Source organism: Saccostrea cucullata, unplaced genomic scaffold (genome assembly GCF_032062105.1).
Source record: "Saccostrea cucullata isolate Sc308-1 unplaced genomic scaffold, CSIRO_AGI_Scuc_v1 ctg257, whole genome shotgun sequence".
Taxonomy (NCBI): domain Eukaryota; kingdom Metazoa; phylum Mollusca; class Bivalvia; order Ostreida; family Ostreidae; genus Saccostrea; species Saccostrea cuccullata.
This window is the reverse complement of record NW_026933663.1, coordinates 473,520-484,372: the sequence shown is the minus strand read 5'-3', so window position 1 is coordinate 484,372 and position 10,853 is coordinate 473,520. Positions and strand designations below refer to the sequence as shown.

At 30.5% G+C, this 10,853-nt stretch overlaps 2 long non-coding RNA genes across 2 annotated transcripts; both read right to left on the bottom strand.

Moving 5' to 3' along the window:
* Window positions 1-656: 656 nt before the first annotated feature.
* Window positions 657-3,160, bottom strand: LOC134238845 (uncharacterized). The gene is made up of 3 exons (XR_009986104.1): window positions 2,836-3,160; window positions 1,793-1,979; window positions 657-854 (listed from the first exon to the last, which is right to left on the bottom strand). It is a non-coding gene; the product is annotated as an uncharacterized LOC134238845 (long non-coding RNA).
* A 5,576-nt stretch (window positions 3,161-8,736) lies between these two features.
* LOC134238830 (uncharacterized) lies at window positions 8,737-10,064 on the bottom strand. Its single transcript, XR_009986097.1, has 3 exons — window positions 9,812-10,064; window positions 9,612-9,662; window positions 8,737-9,370 (listed from the first exon to the last, which is right to left on the bottom strand). It is a non-coding gene; the product is annotated as an uncharacterized LOC134238830 (long non-coding RNA).
* Window positions 10,065-10,853: the final 789 nt, after the last annotated feature.

The following is a 10,853-nucleotide window of genomic DNA, read 5'->3' as shown; positions in this document are numbered from 1 at the left end:
AGGAATATCAGAGCCATTTTCTTGACAGACATATTGTCATGGCAACAAACTCAAAATGAATGAACACGAAGTTTTAAAAATCAACAAATTAAACCATTTATAATTTTTAATTTCATTGCAGATTAAAATTTGAATATTACTCAATAACTAAGTACATTCAACAACAAAAAAATTACAATGCTTGATTGCTTCCTGATATTTTATATTCACTTCCAAAATTAAAATGACCTTGAAATTTTGTATGCTTGAAAAAAAAATCTACTTGCTCAAGTATACATCATGGTTCTGAATTAAGGTAAGATTTAAAAGAAAAAATCACAGTTTCCCCAAATCATATTCTGAATTATTTGCTATACCTGTATACAGGAAATTAGTCTTTACAATAGTGTTATATTTAGTAAAACTAAAGCACTGTTGACCTTGAACTTTGATCTTTTCTAACATAACAAACACTTAAAATTTACTCTGAATTTTTGTGTATTCCTGCAAGTGAAACCTGATACATATTAAATATCAAGGTATTAACAATGTTTAAGTACACGTACCAATAAAATCGTATAAGTTAACATATATGAAATACCCTGAAATTTTGGCTACTAAACAAGCTTCTTCAATCATAAACTGTCTTTTTTTTCTTCATGTTTGGTAACCATTTGGGTTGATCTTGAGGTCTCAAGCTTTCAAAATCTATAAGGTGTATCCAAACTATTCTGTTCAGTATGACCCCATTTTCTTCCTATGTAGCATCCAATAACTTCTGGAGAAAATTTAACAAGCACTGAAATTTCCACTTCTGGTTTAAAGAACAACTGGACTGTCTCCAAATACACAAAAGTAGTACTCAAAGTATGTACCTGTGAAAAAGGACAGTTTTCAAATTAAATTGAAATAAACCATACTAGACATATTCTAAGATTTTTAAAATAAATGTCATGTTTATGATAATGCTACATTTATATTTATCAATTGAAGAAAATGTCATCAAATGACTTAGGTAAGATTCTTCACAAATTCTTCTGGCTATCTTTGAAGAAAACAAGAGCTTCATATATCCTTGAAGTAAAGTAACAGAGTAGGGAAAAATGCATGTGGCAAATCGACAGACAGACAAGGCAATTCCTATCCATGTACTATAGTATACAGTTATGAAATGGGTATGAGGGAAATAGCAAATTTATGATTCCCCGAGGGAGGAAACTATTTCCCGGAGGAAATAGTTCTCTGCGGAGGGGAACTTTAAATTTGCTATTTCCCGAGTTCCCATTCCATAACTTTTTTATCATACTGAAACAATGATAGGCGATTTAAATTTTTTAAACCAGATATTCCGACATTTTAAAAAAAAACTGTAGAGGCATAATTACACATGCATGCGGTTAAACACTTATATGATAAGTGAAGCATCGTGTCCTTAAACAATTAAATTACATGTATTTTTAAAAAGTATTTTCACTGACATTTTGAAAAATTATCATTGTCTTCATTTTGGTAGAATTCAAGTATGATTTTGACATCACACGTCAAAATGTTTTGACGTCATATCTACATTGCTAATAACATGACATCACAGACTCGAGATTCCTTGAACACTCCACCCACTGAACACTTTGATTGGTTAAAATTACTAATAAATATTCATGAGGGAGTAGTCCCAGGGAGTAGCTCTGATTTTCCAGGGAGTAGTCTTCAGATGAGGGCAATAGTCACTTCTCGGGGAAATAGAGATTTTTTTATGGTATTAATTTATACAGAGTAATTACAGTAGAGGTATAATAAGATAACATATCTTTACCATTTTCTTAGCAGTGGTAAGTAATTGGTAATGCTAATGCTGCATCTGCATTGTCTCTCCTCTTCTTATTTCTGAATTCTGATCACAAAGCTACATTGGAAACCCTATGTAGTAATTCTTTATAGCTCCACAGCTGAAAATCCCATTGTAAAGCCCAGCCCTAACCAGGGAAATGAATTTGAATAATCTGAAATTGCACGAGAAATATAAGAATGAAATGAAATATTCTTTACAAAGTATAATTTCCCAGACTTATATTTATAATATTAGTTATGTTTTAAACACAAACCTGTCAAGGAACATATGGAGACCTTTCATTTGAAAAGTCTGCACAAGTATTTGACATTTCTTTTTCCTTTAATCATATATGAAAAGCCGAAAAATCATAACTGTTGCCATCTTCATAACATTTCATTAATACATGTATCTGAAAAAAATATTTTGTTTAATGAGATTCTTTATAATCATGCAGCCCACATATGAGGCAATAATGGTGATTTAATTGACAGTGAAGACCCACCTATCCAATTTATAATGCACCCTATTAGTAAACAGTCTTTGAAAACCCTGGACCTATTCAACTTTTCATTCCCTCTTCATCGCCCCACAAAGGCTACTTATGCTATTTATAATTCTGCAGATGTGAATATTTTGCAATATTGTTGAATTTATACAGATATTTTTATTGCTACATGTACAAGTATCAACCTTGAAATTTCTCTTGACAGGTTTGCTAGGTATATATTCTGGTTCAGTACAATCACTAGATTTAGCTACGTAGGTAATGTTCATAGAAATAAATTACTTTGGTAGCTAAATAAAGCTACTTCAGGTAGGTGAATAAAGCTAACTAAGTAGGTAAATCAAACTACGTATATAGCTAAATCTAGTGATTGTACCAGACCTGATACAGATAGTGTCTTGTAAAAAATCTTCTCTTGTCCATAATCAAGTCCCCATCAAAATTGTTTACTTATTTATTTTTTACATATCAATAAGCCTTTTTATAAAGTACATAGTATCATAAACCAAGATCCACCTACCTGTTTCTTTTTCAAATTCAAACATTGTTGATTTGGTATCATCATCACTACATCCGTCTGGCTACCAAATGAATGTTCGCTGTCAGAATCATATTCATCAAAATCAGAGCCTGAATCTGAAGACTCGTTAACAATTCACGCACCTGAATCTTTTTCTGAGGACGTACAAAACGGTAACAAAACGTCTCAGGATGCCACAATGTTTACACGTGGTTACGGAACCGTACATCGATCCCAATGGTTTTCATAATTTTTTTTATGCATTTTATACATAGGCCACTAGTATATACGTAACAAATTACATTCACAGGAGGGACAATTTTCTTCAAATCACAGATAATTTATGCCTAAAACGATTATATGACAGACATCTGTTTATAAACTTCGTAAACATAATCATTATCTACCTTCTCTACAGAAGAGCGCAACAGGGGAGATAATTCTAACAAAATCTAAATAAATAGTAAAATACGTTTTTTTTTTCCACAGGAAAAGCAGAAAAAAAATATTTTTAGCTTTTATAAAATTAAAAAAAATTTTCATTGTTTATATTTGTAAATATTTTACACAAAATTCATTAAAATTACTGTTTAAAGTAAAACTTATAAAATCATGAATTTTTCAATCATTTGAATTTGAGGTAATTTCATCATGATATAACTTTTCTGTCCTTGAGAGTCCAAAGGTGGATTTTACATATTATTGGGATAATATCCTAGAGATTCGTAAATGCACAAAATTCTGAAAAAAGAAGCGTCACTTTCTAAGAAATGTATCCCTGAATATTAACAAAAAATGAACCATTACCATTTCTTGGCACCATGCCAATATTTGTGCCCTCGGGACAGCCTTCTATATAGGGGTTTTACAAAAAAATTGTTTCTAACTTAATTTTACGACTTATTTCTATGAGAACACATTGCCCTTTTATTCATATATTGTTTTTTTCTTTTTATTTTTAAATATTGAAATTGTCATTTTTACACCAACTTTTTTGCATTTTCCCTTGAATATTGACCAAAATGAATTATTGGCTGTTACTAAAAATAGAAACAACCGATGCAAAAATAAACAACATATTTCTGACTCTCAATGGGTGTCCTTTAAGTTAATAATAAAAATTAGTTTGTTCTTGAGAGTGCCTACCAGAGCATTTTTCTATATATCTGCATGGTTTTCTCGTAGACAGGCTCTTAATAAAAAAATAACAACGCGCATGTGATAGATATACAGAGGCGCTCTCGTAAGTGCAGTTCGATATTATATACAAGATGTACACAATCTACTGAAAATCAGACTTCTTAGATCCACAGGGTGTATATTTAAATTAGATTGAAAATATACATTTCCAACTGTTCCTCTTGTCAACTCAAACGAAACATATAATTAATGGAAACAAAGATCATGATACTTGTGGGGATGGGCGGGCGGGGACTGCACTGAGAAAGAGTCTTTGAATGGCATTTAACTTTTACATACGCTAAAGCGTCCGCGCTTTAACAGAATTTTTGTCAGTAGAACAGGTATTCTATAAATACTTTAACAAATCAGACCGATACTCTTCATATACACTACATAAACACGTGTTCAGTTAATACACGTGATGTGATGACTTCAAGAAATACATTCACTCACACCTTTCGCTTCGCCTGAATGTATTTCAATTACCTTGCCAAGCTCTTATCAAATTATTTACCCTAAATGACTTGAATTAAAGAGAATTGCATTATTTATTAATTGAAAATTACACATTTTTAACATTCAGTTGTTTAGGATGATTCACTGACTCAGCAGATAGTCGCAGCTTATCGGTTTATTGTGGTTTGAATGGAGCGTGGCGGAGTCACCCGAGGATTGCCGATTGGATAAAGCCAGAAATTCCTGGCTTAAGATGGCGGTAGTCACCTGTCGTTTTGTATGAATGAGACAGAAGTCTAAAGTCGTCTGTTGTCGTTTATTTAGCTTCGTAGACAGGTCCAGTCCAAAGACTATTTCTACCTTCGTAGCTATTAATAGCTACCTAGGTATTTAAAGCTACCCAAAGTAGCTATTTTTACCTACTTTTTTTAACTTCTGCATTTTGCGGCACAAAGACCAAACGGCGCAACTTGGTAAATACCATATCTTTTGATACAGTCACACTTATGATGAATACGACAAAATTTTGGCCAAAAAATGATTACTTCCTGAATCGGCAATTTTACATTAGTTTCTATGCAAAATTGATAATATACGAAGTAATCATTTTTTGGCAAAATTTTTGTCATATCCATCATCAGTGTGACTATATCAAGAAATTTTGTGCTCACCATGTTGCGCCGTTCCTGCATTTGGCCACAAAGTGCAAGTAAAGCAGAAAGTAGGTAAAAATAGCTACTTTCGGTAGCTTTAAATACCTAGGTAGGTATTAATAGCTACGTAGGTAGAAATAGTCTTTGGACTGGACCTGGTAGAATCGAAGAAAAATGTTTTAACTTTCATTATTTATGAAAATTATTAAAATTATTACATCTGTTTTTTTATCCCTTGAAAGTTAATTTGACATGAAAAATAAACTGCACATTTTTCAGGTCTTAAATGCCAAGACTACATATACAAAGCACGTTATTATTTTGGCGCAAGATTTGATTTCTTAATCCGTATTCTTGACACCATGTTTAGTAAAAATTGTCGGAGCATCCCTTGTGGTTCCCCGTAGCGATATCTGGTACAGTACAGGCGAAATCGGAATTGAATAAAACATCGCACTTTCTTCTTCGGGGTCCATATAATGCTAAACATTTTATGCAATCACAATAATGATCAATTTTACTGCTCAGTGATATATTTTTTCCGAGAATTATTATTTTACCGTAACTTTTGTCATCCATTTGTCGTTATAATTTTGGCGCAAGATTTGATTTCTTAATCCATATTCTTGACACCATGTTTAGTAAAAATTGTCGGAGCATCCCTTGTGGTTCCCCGTAGCGATATCTGGTACAGTACAGGCGAAATCGGAATTGAATAAAACATCGCACTTTCTTCTTCGGGGTCCATATAATGCTAAACATTTTATGCAATCACAATAATGATCAATTTCACTGCTCAGTGATATTTTTTTTTCCGAGAATTATTATTTTACCGTAACTTTTGTCATCCGTTTGTCGTTATAATTTTGGCGCAAGATTTGATTTCTTAATCCGTATTCTTGACACCATGTTTAGTAAAAATTGTCGGAGCATCCCTTGTGGTTCCCCGTAGCAATATCTGGTACAGTACAGGCGAAATCGGAAATGAATAAAACATCGTACTTTCTTCTTCGGGGTCCATATAATACTAAACATTGTATGCGATCACAATAATGATCAATTTTACTGCTCAGTGATATATTTTTTCCGCGAATTATCATTTTACCGTAACTTTTGAAATCCTGCCTCGAAAAAAAATTAAAACTTGATTGCCTAACAATTTTTTCACCATTTAATAATGTTAAGACGATTCGTATTTAATAAATTAAGAAAAACTATTATATCTCATATACTGTTTTTAAAAGTTATAAGCTTAAATGATGAGGTTCTGTTTAAAGTAAAATTGATGCATGTACGTGTTAATTATGTCGTTACAATCTACATTTTTAGATTACTGATTTATCGTAAAGTGATAGTTGACTTCAAGTTAAGAAAAGACGACATTAAAAATCAATATTTTTTTATGATTTTGCCTATCATTTACCATTTTTAAATTATTTGACTGATTGAATTAATTTAAAGCATTTTCCTATAAATGTATAATGGGGAAATGGATCAGCATGTACTTCTTTTTTTCCGCATTTCTGCATGCATGTGTTATTAGGTATAGAATAGGCTGAAAGTTTTTCACATGGACTTTTCGTCTGTAAACGTTCAGGAATTATTTGGTTTTGTTTTGAACATATTTAATTGTTTTAAACAAAAGGATTGGAAACAAGTTCTAACAATTTACCGGTTTCTTTCCTAATAATATTTTACAATATGTAATGCACACAAAACATGCATTAAAATATAATGCATATAATACTTTCAAGCGATATAAGTGTTAATACATCTATTGATCTATATGTTTTATCAATAAATTTATGAACAACAGCAAAACATTGTAATTAGTTCTTTATCTCCCCATAATAACAGGTTTGTGTCAATTGTAACTAATTATTCAGGCAAAAAACAGCTGGTTGAAAAGATTGTTCCTAGCTTTTGCATAATTTTAACAAGCAAAAAAGTAATGAAAAAAATCTTCATGAATAAAGAGGGATATTGATCATATTGCATTTATATAAATCATAATTATGTAAACAATGTGAATTATGTTTGTATAGCGTTTGCCAGAAGAAGAATAACTTGGTGTATTGATGAATTTTGTACAAGCTCTCCAGATTTTATGGAATAAATTAATTGAAATGGCTTCTCTTCTTTCTAATTTTGAAACATCTGTTCCACTGTTTTACAGCGTCAGGTACAAATGACCATTTGAATGCTCTAAATTACTGGTATTGTATTTCGATATATTCTCATGTTTGTTTGGTACAATATTACTCAAATATTAATTCATGACTAGTCACATTATGAATTTTGAACAAAGTAGTCAATTTTGTAGTATAGCGCCTGAATTTTAGGTTTCGCAACCAAGTTTCGGAAAAAAAGTATTTTTGTGGATGCAAAAAAAGGAGGTCCTGTGACACTTCTAGCAGCAGTTATACTTTTCAAACTTTTCAGAATCATGTTCAAGGAAACCATCTCATACATGTACAATAGAAGCGTTTTGAAGCATATTGGCATATAAAGTATTGGTCTATTAAATGTAATGTACAATTTTGATAGGTTATTTCTACTCAAGTTAAACTTTAGTTTTTTTTTCAAAAATGCCAAGTTTCTTATTACCATTGTTTGCAATACCTTCGATATATGCAGACTTGGACTAAGATTCTGTGAACAAAAGTTAATAATGATTATGTTTATAATCTGCGCCAAAGCGAATTATGTGAAACGGTCCAAAAGGAAATAGCTGTCACGTGTCAACAAGGCCATGTGATATCATAACAAATATCTTTATATAATTATAGCCTAGAAAACTCTCTTTATGAATTAGGCCCCCTTAAGTACGTAACTTAAAAATAAAACCCAAAACCATCTTGGTAATGCAGTGTTGTTTTAAATGCATTTTAAGCTCTAGGAAGCCCTAAAGCCATGTATGTCGTATGTACAATGAAAATTATTAGACTAAAATTATAAGAACTTATTAATTGTATCATTTCTTTATATAAACTAGAACTTAATTATCCGTAAACTACAAATTCTAAGTCAATTGCGTTATAAAGATATCACAATTCAATTTGGATTTTCTGAATTTTCTCCGACTAGGAAGAAAATAAAAGATTTAAATAATACATTACGAAGAAGATAAAATCGTATTATTATATAGCTAATAAATAGTCTCTATTAAAATACTACCAAAAATCTAGAGAATTTTAGCGTGAATATCTTGACGTTTTATTGAACGCTGACTTTGTTTTACGTATAAAAGTATGCTCGAAACATTCCGAATACGAGCGTTCAATATCGAACACCCCGTTGTAAACAAAAAAGTCGTCTGGTCAAATTCTCAGAGCTAAATTAACGAAATGAAGTGGCATCTAGGTAAGATGTTTTTATTTTCACACAAAATGAAATTATTTATTAAGAATTTAGTACGTAGTAGACATATTAAAGCCTAAATCAGCAAATCACATCGCTCGGTAGCGTCATCGGAATGATGCGATATTGAACACAGGACAGACGTTAATTTGAATACAGATACTAGAAAATTCATTAATTTGACTTTTTTTCTAGTTGGAACAGTACGTATAAATTATGTGAAAATGTTTTAGCTAAATAATAAAGGAGTTATTGTGTACTGTCTCGTGATTAGCAGACAGTTAGTTAACCATTCACAATAACTGCATCCACATAGAATACCCCAAGTCCATAGATGAATTCTTTATTGACTTAGATATGTAAGATGGCATGTATGTGTGAGTGTGGTAAAGGACTACAAAGAAAACGAAGGACTAATAAGACAATGTTCACAATATAACATAAGAGTAGTGTACGAATTAACCAAGTTTGATAATGACCGTTATGGCGTTTCATAGAAAATTGTTTCAAACAGCAATGTTTATGCTTCAAAATCTAATATTTTTTCATAAAATCATATTATTACAAGTTACTTTAACTCATTCTTATCCAAATTCAAGAAAACAATAAAAATATTTAGTAACTTTAAGCAACATATAACAAAATTCTCAGTCGTAGATAAAGTAATGACAATAATGGCACGTCGTACATTGCGCACATGCGGTTACCAAAAAATCATAAATTTCTATCGTTTAAGCTCAAGACTGCAGTTATGCATTACACATCAAATGTAGTACATATAGTAGAACAAATTTACAGATGTATTCAATTACTTACACAGTGATTTCCCTAATCTTCCAAAAAATCAAGACATAAACTAGCCTTTCCACATAAAATTGTAAAACCTGAAAAAAACAATATTTAACATTTTCAAATATCTTTCTACTAATATTACTTAAGACTGCATTGAATTTTGATATATTCATAGTAAGAAAGAAGAAATTATAAATAATTGAAAACTACATTTTATTCTTTTAATGAAACATTTGTTCAAAGAGGGAGGTAATCCAATTACAAATATAAGACTGTAATTTCAAAGAAAGATAATTCATTTTTATGAAAGATAACTCTAAAAAATCAATAAACCTTATAGTCTTTTTCAAGAATTTGTGTAGCAATGATCCAACTGTGTACTGTCTGAAAATTAAATAAATACTCATTTTAATGACTAAATATTCTTAGGTTACATAGTTATAATGAAATATTAGGACAATTTTAATCCCAGTAATAAATTACATCCCCCCAAAAAGCAGTGTATTCAAATAGGAAATGTAAAATGCACTTACTAAGGATAAACAAATTTCCGTCCTTCAAATCTGTATAAAATTCCTTTTCTGTTAATTCATAAACATCATCGTCCTTCTCACAACCATCCAGCCAATACTGCACCTGTTGTAATATATTTGTATAAGTCAGTTATGTTCATAATGAGGCAAAATATATTAAAATCTACTTTACTTAAAGACACAGACATGTAACACAAAGTAAGACATTACAAATACAAGACATACATATATAATTTACTTTAAGATAAAATGCTTTAATTTCTTAAATATTTAAAGTATACCATATTGCTCAAATTTTAACCACCTCACACCACTGGAATGTTATACTTCATTGTAACGAATTGTGATGGGTTTTGAAAGGAATAGTTTAAAATAAGAAGAAATTTTACCTATGTGGAGTTTGAAACAATACAAGAATAAAAATGTGTTACTTATTTTCAATTTAAAATTCTATACACAAAATGATTTTTTTAATTTACTTCTCAAATAAAGTGTACCAAATGTTTAAGTACTGTTTATCACTCCATAGTCCATACCCCTTTTTAAAACACATTCAATAAGTTAAAAGATGCACACACATCAGACACATATATAATTCATACTGACAGTGTCGCCTGCATTGGTATTATTTTTATTTCAGACTGACAGATGGACAAGTACCATAATAAGTGATATCCCTCTGTATTATTTAATAAATACATACCTTAAAACCTCAACTGAATAAATCTTTTTTTTTTGTCTTTTTTCTTTTCTTCTCTTTTTTTTTTAATGTCTTTAGGAAAAATCCTCAATGAAGAAAAACCAAAGATGAATCTGAAAATAAAATTCATAATATATATTTAATTATTTATCATTTTTAAAAAAAAATGTCATTAATAATTTAAAAGAATTGTAATAAATTCTTACATTTTATATGTGGCAAACTTTATAAGTGTTCTTCTAAATATTGTAAAGAAATTACCCTTGGGTTTTCCAACAAGGTGTATGTACAGGAATAAACAAACAAGCGAAAGAATATTTACACACAGTCTCTGGCTTGGTA